General features: G+C 40.5%; 1 protein-coding gene across 2 annotated transcripts in view; it reads right to left on the bottom strand.

The window, feature by feature from the left end:
* The window catches only part of LOC117920139, a 62049-nt gene that overhangs the window by 42859 nt on the left and 6593 nt on the right, over nt 1–12597 (bottom strand). The window lies entirely within an intron of this gene.

Genomic DNA, 12597 nt, shown 5'->3' with positions numbered 1-12597 from the left:
TCCATGCCACCCCAGGAGAGTTTCCTTAACTATACCAGAGAGAACCCACTCCACACCAAAGAGAGAAAAAAGAAGATTCCACAATGTCCTCGTCATAACACAATGGAGTAAAAGATGATCCACCGTTTCTGCTTCAGCAAGACAAAGAAAACACCTATTTGCCAAAGAATAACCCCTCCTCTGAAGTTGGTCTAGAGTTAAGATTTTGCCCCAGGATGCTTCCCACGCGAAAAAAGCTACCTTTGGCGGCACACTCGCTCTCCAAACACCAACATAAGGGAACATAGTTGAACCACCAGGCTCCAAAATAGAGTAAAGCGACTTGATTGAGAAAACACCACTTTTAGATGCTGTCCAAACCATCTTATCCTCGTTCTCCCTTTGCACCCTAACAGCTTGGATTTTAAGCATAAACTGTTCCATCATCTCAATTTCCCAATCATTAAGTGCCCTTGAGAACAAAGGGGTCCAACCATCCCCTACACCATCTGGGTTCCACACTTCCGATACCCACGCGTCTTTAGCCTGAGAAATGGCAAAAAGAGAAGGGAAGGATTCATAGAGAGACTCATCTCCACACCACTTATCCTTCCAGAATCTCACTCTCCGACCATTGCCCACACGGAAGGCTAAACTGCTATACATACCCAACCACTCCTTTCTAATAGCTTTCCAAAGCCCTACACCATGCCCCCCTCTTTCGGCCCGAGTACACCAACCCCCCTCCTCTACAGCATATTTGTGACTGGTCACTTTCTTCCACAACACCTCTCTTTCAATGGCAAAACGCCAATTCCACTTACCCAAGAGAGCTTTATTCATCAACGCTAAGTTTCTTACCCCAAACCACCTTTCTTCCTTTCCAAGCAAACCAGATTCCACCTAACCAGATGAGGCCTTTGATCAAGAGCACCTCCCCCCCACAAGAAGTCCCTCTGAATCTTCTCCAACCGCATCCTTACTTTTCTGGGCAAAAGGAAAAGAGACATGAAGTAAACCGGCAAACTGGAAAGAGTGCTCCGAATAAGGGTGAGTCTTCCCCCCTTGGAAATATACTGTCTCTTCCACATAGCCAACCTTTTCCTAAACCTCTCTTCAACACAATCCCATACCACCTCTGATTTGAAAGGTGCCCCCAAAGGCAAACCCAAATAACTGGAAGGCAGATCACCCACCTCACAACCCAACTCCAGAGTCAAATCCTCTATATCATTCACCCTCCCCACCGGAATAAGCTCACTCTTCTCCAAGTTAACTTTCAAACCTAAGCAAGCCTCAAACCACATGAGAAGCCAACTTAGATAAGTCAACTGATCCTGGGACTCCTCACAAAACACCAAGGTGTCATCCGCAAAGAGCAAATGGGATATCAGAATCCCTTCTCCACCCCTACCTCTAGCCCTCCAACCAGATAAAAAGCCCCCACTGATGGCCCTTCTCATTAAGTAACTAAACACCTCCATAGCTATCACGAACAGGTAAGGGGATAGAGGATCACCTTGTCTCAAACCCCTTGAGCTTTGGAAGAATCCGGAAGGAGAGCCATTTATCAGAACGTGTATCTTACAGTTGAGATACACCACTCTATCCACTTAATCCATCTCTCCCCAAATCCCATTTGCTTTAACACAGCCAACAAGAACTTCCAGCCAACATGATCATAGGCCTTCTCTATATCCAATTTGCACATCACGCCCCCTTGATTGCTTTTCAATCTGGAGTCCACAACCTCATTAGCAATCAAAACTGCATCAAGAATTTGTCTACCCTCCACAAAGGCATTTTGGGGTTCCAAAATCACTTTTCCCATAACCTTCTTGATTCTATTTGCCAACACCTTGGCCAACAACTTGTAAAGGCTTCCCACAAGGCTAATCGGTCTGAAATCTTTCAAATCTTCTGCCCCTCCCTTCTTAGGGACTAAAACCAAGAAGGTTGCATTTAGGGATTTTACAAATCTGCCCCTTTCATGGAATTCTCTAAAAAAGCCCATAATTTCAAACTTCACCACATCCCACCCATAAAGCCAGAACGCCATTGTAAAGCCATCTGGCCCCGGGGCTTTGTCTTTGCCTAGGTCCATAAGAGCTGCTAACACCTCTTCCTCCAAGAAAGGGATCTCCAACCCCTCAGCCTCACTGATATCTAACCTCATAAAAGAGATCCCGTCAACACTAGGGCGCCACCCCTCTTCCTCCTGGTACAGCTCTTGAAACGCCCCCACCACACTGTTTCTTAAGTTATTTTCCTTTGAATGCCAACAGCCATTAACTTTCAACTTGGACAGCCAGTTTCTTCTACTATGAGCATTCGCCATCCTATGAAAGAATCTGGTATTATTATCCCCCTCCTTCAACCACAACTCCCTAGACTTCTGCCTCCAAAAAATCTCTTCCTTTATCACCCAAGACTTGTAGGCCTCCCTTGCTCCATTTCTTGCTTCACAATCTTCCATATTTAAAACATCATATTTCTCCTTTTCATCCCAATACTCAACCTGCTTAAGAGCTTCACCCTTTTTAGCCTCAACTAACCCAAACTCTTCCTTATTCCAAATCTTCAGAATATTTTTAAGGGCCCTCAATTTAGCATCTAAAATGTAGCTGGATGACCCAGTAAAATTTAAACTCCCCCACCATGTCTTCAACTTGTCTTTAAAACCCTCCTCCTCCAACCACATGTTCTTAAACCTGAAAAGGGAAGGACCCCTCTTCAGCCCTCCTCCTTCCAAGAGAATGGGGAAGTGATCCGAGACAGGTCTGGGGAGAATGCCCTGCACAGCACCATTGAACATATTATCCCAATTATCCGTCACTAAGAACCTATCCAGCCTAGACTAGACCTGGTTATTCAAACCCCCTCTCCAAGTAAACGGACCCCCCCTCAATGGATAGTCCCTAAGCTCCAGATCCTCTACCACTTCTGAGAATCTCCTCATAGAAGCTGTAAGACCACCTCCCCTGCTACGCTCCTCTAGAAACCTTAGCAAGTTGAAATCCCCTCCCACACACCAAAGGTCACTCCATAACCCTTTAACTGACCCAAGTTCCTCCCAAAACTCCTCTTTATCACCACTGCAAACCGGCCCATACACCCCAGTGAACACCCACACAACACCATCCACACAATTTTTGAACCGGCACGAAATTGAGAACACTCCTTTTTCCCATCCCACCAGCTCCACCACCATGTTGTCCCAGAACACCAAAATACCCCCAGCTGCTCCCCTAGAGTTGACTGCTCTCCACTCTATATTTCTTCCCACCCCCAAACTTTGAACAAGCCCCATAGTCATTTCTTTAATTTTAGTTTCCTGTATACAAACCACGTCCACTCTCTGGGATTTAATAACTGACTTGATGATCCTCCTTTTATCCCTATCATTAGCCCCTCTAACATTCCATGACAGAATTCTTATCTTCATTTACACCCTGATCTTGAAGCCCCTCCAAAAATACCCGTGCTAGATCCCATTTTCACCTTTTTGTAACTAATAGTCCACTCCAACTTCTTGAGTTCCCTACTGGATTTTGAAGATTTTAAGCTCGCCTTCCTAGTCGCCCCTTCCCTGCCCTTTTGCTCCATTCTCCCTTTCATTCTCCTTAAGAGATATAAGATTTCCTCTTCGAAGCCTTCCGTCGGCATCCCCAAACAGTGACTGAATCTCGCAAGGCTACTAGTACTCCACCCTTCCCCACTTCCCCCTTCATCTATGTAACATGCTTCCTCTTCCTCACAGAGACTCATAAAAACCTCCCCAACTAGTACCAGAGCTAGCTCCTTTCCTCTTTCGGCGTCACCCGAGTCCTGAAGATGTCCACTCCAGTCTCCGCCAGCCGACGTGGCACTGTTTCTCCCCATTCTTGTCTCGTGACAATCCAACTCCCCTTCCGCACCAAATATCACCCCCTCCGGAGTCCCTACAGCCTCGGCGTTGCCCCCAAAAGAAGAAGAAGAAGGGTAGGAGTGTCCCCGATGCCCCAACTGAGAAAGAGGAGAAGGACCAGCGTCGTACCTAGAAGCCTCCTCCATCAAAGCCTCGTCGGTGCCTCTCCATCCACGCGACGTCAACACGACGGCATTTTCAGCTTGGAACGCCATGAGCTCTGGATCCATCCCCTCTTCAGCCTCCGCGGGAACTGAGGAAGCCCTAGCCGAGGATGGCCGCTCCACAAACTCCATTCCAGAAGTGGGCTTAGAAGCCTAACCCCAGCCCGCCTTTTTAAAACTAACGGGTAGTGGGCTTTTGGCCCAAAACCTTTCCTCACTTAAGCCCAAGTCTCTATTTCCTTTTAAAGCCTGCCCCTTATCTTTTCTGGGCCCAAATCCGCTATTTGAAGGGCCCAAATCACCTGCGAAGGGCCTCCTTTCCTCAGCCACCTCTGCACCTGCCGCCCCACCTTGCCCTCTGCCACACTCAACTTGATCCCCTGACCCCTGAGCCTGCAAACCACTTTTGCCATTTTGAAAACCTCTCACGCTACCACTGGCGCGTGAATCCCCCCTACCCTCATCCCTGACCTCCCGCCTCTCCTCATTAAACCAGGGTGATCTTGCTACCACCTCCGAGAACCATGGAGGATTTTTCCACCAAAGACTCACCCACCGTCCAACAACAGTTCCCGGCTACCACCTGCAACGAACCCTGTCTAATCTTCCCAGGAGCTCTCACCAAAATGAGAGCCCACTGTAGCTCGGAGAAAAAGGTTGTATCCTCATCCACAGCTATGAATCCCCCGCATCTCTCTCCTATACTCTTGAACACTTCTCTACTCCAAAGGTGAAGTGGTAGACCGACTACTTTCACCCACACATCCTTTGGGTGGCTTCCATTTCTGCAACAACCCACTTCAGGTCCCCATTTCTGCAAGAAAAACTCTCTCATCTGAAGACTTCTACTACCCCTTAATAGCACCCAGTCCGCTTCCACTTTATCTTCAAATTCGAACAACACTAGAGCTCCACCCAACCTGGAGATTTTTAAACCTCCCTTGAGAGACCAACTTTCATACGCCCACTCTTCCAATAAGGACAAGGGCGGAACATCCTCAACACTATCACCAAAACATCCTACCAAGAAGCGACTAAGCTGCACTTCCCTGCTGGTCAAGTCACGCTCACCAACATGCACCCATAAAGCTTCCCCGAATTCTCCTTTCTCCATTCTCACAGCATCTGGAATAACTCCTTTCCCTTTCTCCTTTCCTTTACCTCTATAATCTTCCTTTACAGAGGTGGAATTACCCAGTTCAACCTTCCTCATGGGTTGATTAGTAATTCCAAGGGCTCTTAGCTTCTGAGCCAGCATGAACCAACCACCTACTAAGCCCTTACCTTCTGGGAAAACTAGACAAAACCTCTTCGCCTCCAAGTCCCTCACCGAACATAGCAGATACCTACCTGCAACAATTGAACGACACTCCAACCTATATTTTCTTCCTCCTTCTTCCCAAGCTCTAAGGCTCCTCGAGCTTGATTCTTCTCTGCACCACTCTTCCACTCCTTCCAACCGAGAACTAAGGCTCTTTTCTCCAAATTTTATCCAAGAAGAGAAGCCTTTGCTTCTTTCCAGAATAACCCCCCTCAGTTTGCCTCGAGTCTCTTCAATGGAGATCTCAAATGTCTTTGATTCCACAGCAAACCAGCTCTTGCCCCCTTTGGAGCTCCTTCTCCCTCCGAAGGAACAAGGATTAAAATTTATTGCAATGGAGAAAAATAAAATAAAATATAAGGAAAGAAAGATGAAAAAAAAAAGAAAAAGAATGGAACCTTAGAATCTCACTAAGGCTTTCCAAGAGTCTCACCTATAAGAAAATCAATGGAGCCCCACCATTGAGAATTGCAAACTATGCAAATAAAAACTTAATATTATTGATTATCAATATTTAATTTGGTTTTACATTAAACGGCGAAAAAGTAAGCATAACATATATAGTAACTAATTAGAAACTTACTTTATAAAAACTTCTAGTAATAAAAGTTCAAATAAAGCAAACTTCTAGATTTTAAGGGCACAAAGTGGAAACTTTAGGATAAAAAGATTATTTTAGAAAATAATGTAGAATGGCAAAATTTAACCTTTTACAGCTTACCAAATTCTCAAATGAAGCTAATTATGGACCAACTAAAATAATTAAATATTCATAAGAACTTAGATTGAGACCAATTAAGAATCGTCATGTGCCATAAATTTTCTACCAATAAAACAATGTCATGTGGACCATGGCCCCCACACAAAGAGAAGACAAGTTGTCTTCCATTTAAATAAAGAAAATACATATTCTAACAATTAGAATATAATTGTTAGAATAAATAAAATGGTAAATTGGATAATAGAAAAGGTAACTATCAATTCTTGTTAAGAAATAAACTGAAGAATGACAAATATGGTCTTACAAATCTCCTTAAATATTATTTTTTAACTAAAAATATTATTTCAAACGGTTACGACTATCAAATATGGTCTTTCAAATCTACCTTAATTTTAACTTTAACAAAGGAATAATATTTTTAAAGAATTAAAAAACTATCCAAATACGATGCTTACAATCCCTACAAATAGGACTCCTTCTAAAGCACTAAAGACAAGTCAAAAGGGAAATAGAAAATAACTCAAAAGACAAGAGTTGGAGGGGAGCTCTTAGAGAAAGATCCAAAGCTTTTTCAAATCTTCAAGAAAACTTTAATGAATCTTCAGTTTTTTTAGAGTGTCTCTGAATTTGTCAAGATTTCTAAGCCTCAAGTTTCAAGCTTTAAGATCAAAATCTTAAAAAAAAAGCTCGTCGATCTAAGATCAAGCTACCTAAGCCCTTTATTGACATTGTTCAAGTCAAGCTAAAGGTCAAGTCACACCAAGATCCAAATCAAACCAAGGCCCAAGTCGCATCAAAGCCTAAATCAAACCAAAGCTCAAGTCTTGCTAAAGCCCAAGTCAAGCCAAGGTTCAAATCATGCTAAGGTCCAAGTCAAAACAAGACTCAAGTCAAGTCAACACTCAAAACTAAATCAAGTCAAGGCCTAAATTGAGTTCAAACTTATTAAAATCAAGCTTCTTCAATTCCTTGATTAGCAACTAAGAATAAAAGTATTAGAGGACAAAAGAGAGACTGGACCCACATCCTTCTTGAAATCAATAAAAATCCAATTTGATTATGTATAATTTTTTTTCAAAGAAATTTGTGTATACAACATAGTTTTAAAAGGCTCAAGGCGCACCAAGGCGCAAAGTAGTCCTGGAGCTTGAGGCGCAAGTTGCACCTAATTTACATATATATTTTTATATAATATAATCAAATTTAACAATCATTTATTTGTTCTAAATGCATAAATCATCAAATATCATCCAAAACTTCAATTTAATCAACAAAAAACATAAAAATAAAGAACTCCAAGCATAAAAACAAATCCAAATCCATATTGCTAATAGCCTAATACATATCCAAATCCAAAGTTTCCAAACCAAAAGGTCCAAAACATGAAATTTGTCCACAATTCAAAAACATCATTAAAAAACACTTAAATAATAAATTTGTCCACAACAAGCAATCATCACTCCTCCTCTAAATCAACAAAATCATCATCATCATCATTTCCATAGGAGTTTTTTTTCACCATCAACCAAACGAAGCACACGAACTAGGGGACTCGAAACCTTTAAGCAAAACACAATAGTGTTCCAAAATGAAGGCATTAGAACTATGTTGGCTATAGTTTTCCCCTTCTGCTCTTTAGCCCATTTACTATCTGACCAATCTAAGCTTGTAAACATCTTCCTCAAGTTGTTTTTTTGTTCATGCAATTGCAATAATGTGATGAAAGCAGTTGCAAACCGAGTCTTAGCAGGCCTAAGCAATTCCCTTTGTCCAATAAACCGCCTCATCATGTTGAGTAGCCCTAAGCGATTATAAATATACCCATTTAGTGATATAGCCCTCTCAAATGTCTTCTTCATGTTTGGTAGCTTTCCAATATCTTCCAACATCAAGTCAAGGCAATGTGCAGCACATGGTGTCCAATACAAATGCGGATGCTTTAATTCTAACAACCTCCCTATGTGACATTGTAGATAATAAATTTACATAAGTTCTCAAGATAAATAATTCAAATTTTAAAAGTAGATAAGAATTCAAGAAATAGTATTTATTACCTGCCATCACATAACTTGAGTGATTATCTGTTATAACTTGAATAACATTCTCGTCGCCAACTTGCTCTACCCATTTGTCAAGTAACTCAAACATCTTTTCTCCCGTCTTAATTATTGAAGAAGCATCAATGGATTGCATGAACATGGTTCCCTTTGAACAATTAACCAAAAAGTTCACCAAAGTTCTCTCTTTCCTATCGGTTCGTCCATCCGACATAATTGAACATCCATTTTTTCCCCATTCCACCATATGATCTTTCATCAAATCTTTTGTGAGAGCCAATTCTTTCTTAAGGTTAGTAACTCTTACCTCATGAAAAGTTGGTCCCTTCATACCCACACCATATTGGTCAATAGCCTCAATCATTGGTTGGAAACTCGGATATGTGACTGCATTAAATGGAATAGCAGCCTCATACATCCATCTTGTGATAAGCATACAAGCTCTTTCTCTTGCTTCCTTTTTGTAGGCATCATTGATGGTAGTTTGATTCATCTTTCCACTCCTTCGATTTTGAACAACCATCTCTGCATTAGGAGTGAAAAAATAATCCATAAGACCTTTTTGTCTTGGCTTTTTTAAAGAAAACATCCTACCACCACTTCCTCCTCAGTTACTACCTCCACTAGAAATGTTGGTGACATTCGTTCTACTATTAATCTCCTCACCAAAATCTTCATCTTCCAAACCAAACAAATCTTCATTAACATCTTCGCTCCCCATATTCATTTGCTCTTTTTGATTTTTCTTGGAACTCATAAACTCTTCCATTTCTTTTCTAACATGTTCCAGACATTTTCTACACTTTTTAGCATTTCTATATCCACCAACAAGATGTTGTTTGTGTCCATATATGCCTCATTTGGTTACTTTATCACAAAAAATACATATGATGGTGTTCAAATCTTTTTCATTAACCAAACGAGCATATTTCCATCCGGGATCTCTTTTTCCACTTGCACTAAAGTCCACTTGAGTTTCACTCTCATTATCCATCTTGCAAACAAATTATCTATACTCTACAATAAAATAATTAAAATTAAATTAAAAAAAAATTGAAAAAAAAATGCATATCACATTAACAACAAATATCCGTAAGTGTTTTTTGTTTATTTATTTTTATTTAGTAAAATTTTTATGTCTAAATACAATATTTATATTTTAAAAAAAATTGTCAATGAGAGTTATGAGATAAGAATGGAAAAAAATGCAGAAAAGTGAAGAAAAGAGAAAAATACCGAGATCCAGAAGGTACGTGACTATTTTTCCTCTATTTTTCTCCTATTTTTCCCCTATTTTTCTTTTTCTTCTTCTTCTTCTTCACTTCTCCAGCACGGCTGAGGCTAGGGCACGAATGGGAGTGGTCTCGAGTTGAGAAAGACCAGAAAAAGGGACTGGAAGGGAGGAACAAGTCAAAACGACGTCGTTTTGGCCTTTTAAAAAAAAAAAAAAAAGGAACAGGCTCCAAAACGACGTCGTTTTGGCATGTTCCTTTAAAATTGAAATGGGCTAAAACGGCATCGTTTTGGACCCACATAATAAATAAAAAATTAAGGCTCAGCCCAGCCCTCTGCAACCCAACGGAGGAAGAAGAAGGAGAAGAAGGAGAAGGAGGGCGTACCTGGTCAGAGGCGAGTCAGGCGACCGCCTCGCGCCTTGCACGCCTAAGCGGCACCTTCGTGAAGGGGCGTCGCATGCCTTCAGGCGAGGCGTCGGAGGGTGGCGTCACGCCGCCCTGAGCCTAGGCGCGCCTTTCACAACTATGGTATACAAATAAAAAGTTTAAAGATTTTTTTCCTATTTTAAAGAGAATTTTAAAACTTCTTGATAAACTTCATAAAAGTCAGATTGAGCTTTTGAAAATCAATGGTCGTAATCAAAGTATTCTTAAAGTGTGGTTTGTTTGGCCATTTCACATTGACAAGTTGATATAATTTGAAAGAACATGCCCAATCTCATTACTTAATGAGGTAGTTGAATATCAATGTCCTCACTCATATTGTCTTGATGACCACAATAGGCAAACAAATCTTCCAAGTTAAAGATTGGATAGAAGCGCAACTTCGAGGGTAGCTCTAGCAAATAAGCACTTTCACCTAAGCACTTTATAACTCAGAATGGACCAACTTTCTTTTAGTGAAGGTTTTGATATATGCTAGGTTGAAACCAGTGTTTTAAATGGCTATTAAGGCTATTTGATAAAGGGTATGGGGCATGAACAACATAAAATGAAGGTTGGCTTGGTTTGACGTGGGCAGCTATGAAAAAAAAAAAAAAGGGAGACATTCAATCAATGTTTTCGGGCTCCCTTATGAAAGATTTTATTGCTTAAACCCCAACTCCAATGGTGGCAAGGGGGTTGATTTAATTTAACGTTCAAATCTGCTTGGGAAGCTATCCATCACAAGGGTGATCATGTTTAGTGCCACAATATCACCTGGTTAAAGGCTTCAAATCTTCATTTTTGAGAGGGATGATCAACGCCGCAAGTATTGATCAAATAGATATGCAATTCAAGAAAGGGCTATTATCGTATCAGCCCTCTAATGGGCTAGTTTTTCCCCTTTTCTTTGTTAATTCTTTGTTTAAGAAGTGTTTTTTTACTATATTTTACCATATAGAGTAGTTGTTTTCTTTCTTCATCCTTTCCTCTCAATGAACATCTAATGAACACACATTTAACCGCCCTCTTGCCCAACTTCCTTTAGACGGTTCAGGCAAGTGAACATAATAGACACAATGAAATAGATGCAAGTGAGTGCCCAACTTCCATGACAAGAAAGGGTGATCCATCTATTTATTTGACCCTAGTTCACAAGAAAGAGTCCTGGGGATAGACGAATTAGGGACTAGACTTCCAAATGGACATGGAAAATAGGTTATTCCCGATCAGCTCTCATTGAAGTCAAGAAAAAAGATTGAGTGATCCATCCCAATCATATAGCCGAACTCATACACCTTAGTCTTTTATTCATCTCATCCCCCATCTCTTTCAACTGAAAGAGGGGAAGAGACACTAGAACCAGAAGTAAGCTTTGACTCTCCACCTCTTGAACTCCCATTAGCATCACCAATGGATCGGTAAACCATATCTAGCTATCGAAAGTTTATAGTTTGTCTTTCGTTGCCACTATGCAAAAATTGGCATTATCTTCAATTTTGTATTCTCTATTTGTTAATGAATCGGTTGATGATTTATCATCCATTTGATGTGAAGAAGGGCTCTAAAAGGCAACTAGTCTTGGCTAGAGGGATTACTTGCTAACCAATGTTGTATCTGGTTCAATGTTTTGTAGATTGCTAAGAAGTAGCCTGCCTTACTCAAGCCAACTAGGATCAGAAGGTTAAGATAAGGCTAGGCTTTCTCTCATGGGTGTGCCCGTCAAACGGCTCTTTGAGACAAATCCGCTAATTCTATAAGAGTGTAGTCCAACCAACTTCTCAGGGAAAGGAACTTTTTTCCCATTTCCATTTACAAAAGCACTAGACCCCTACTCCTTTACTTTAATCAACAGGGTCGTTTTCCCTGCTAACCCTTCTAAGGGCTACAGTAAGCACGTCTAGTGTAGTTCCAATGTAGCACCAACTCATTCTCTTCCTTGATTTTACTCATTCCTCCAACAGCAAGTATTGCATTGCTAGCAACGGCTATGAAAGCAACTTATTTTCTAATAACTCATATTAAAGCACTACCACCACTTACCGAATCATAGATAATATTAATTCAAGCACTTTTCTCACATGAACCCATTGATGGATGGAACAGATTGGAGAGAAAAATCTTTATAATAAAGTACCAAATTAACATTCTTGTTGTAGGATAGCAACTACTAGACAAACAAAAAGATAGTGATGGTTCCTATTTGAGCAGATTCAAGACCTTAGAGGCCTTTGGTTCATACTCCTCAAAATCACATTAGCCAATAGTATGAATAAGTACCTCTTAACTACCCATAGGCTATAAGGCTGCTAAAGTTCTTGATGAAGCGCCTATAGAAAGTAAATATAACCTACATAGTAACTAATTAGAACTCTTATTCCTTTCCTAAAACTATTAAATCTTCTAAAAAAAATCCCTTTTTAGAATTATAAACTTACTTTTTTCTAATAAAGACAACTTAGATTCTAAGGACTCAAAATAGAAACTTTAGGATAAAAAGATTATTTTAGATAATTGAGTTTAGAATTCTGTTTTTCCCCCTTTTTTGAGGAGAATTCCAAACCTTTCCAAATTCTAAAACATTCCCCTTTTTTTCCTTTCCTTCTTTTTCTTGAATACACCTTGAAGTGTGACTCATCCCCATCACAGAAAGAAGGAAAAAAAAAACAGCAGACCAGTGACACCCAACCCTCTTTACTCTCTTGGTCTCCTTTTATTAATAAAAGCTAGTTTCCTATCTCAAAAGCGAAGAAGAAAATAGAGGGGAGGGAATCATTCTAATAAGTCATT

The sequence above is a fragment of the Vitis riparia genome, chromosome 8 (genome assembly GCF_004353265.1).
Source record: "Vitis riparia cultivar Riparia Gloire de Montpellier isolate 1030 chromosome 8, EGFV_Vit.rip_1.0, whole genome shotgun sequence".
NCBI lineage: Eukaryota > Viridiplantae > Streptophyta > Magnoliopsida > Vitales > Vitaceae > Vitis > Vitis riparia.
This window is presented reverse-complemented; position numbering and strand designations above follow the sequence as displayed.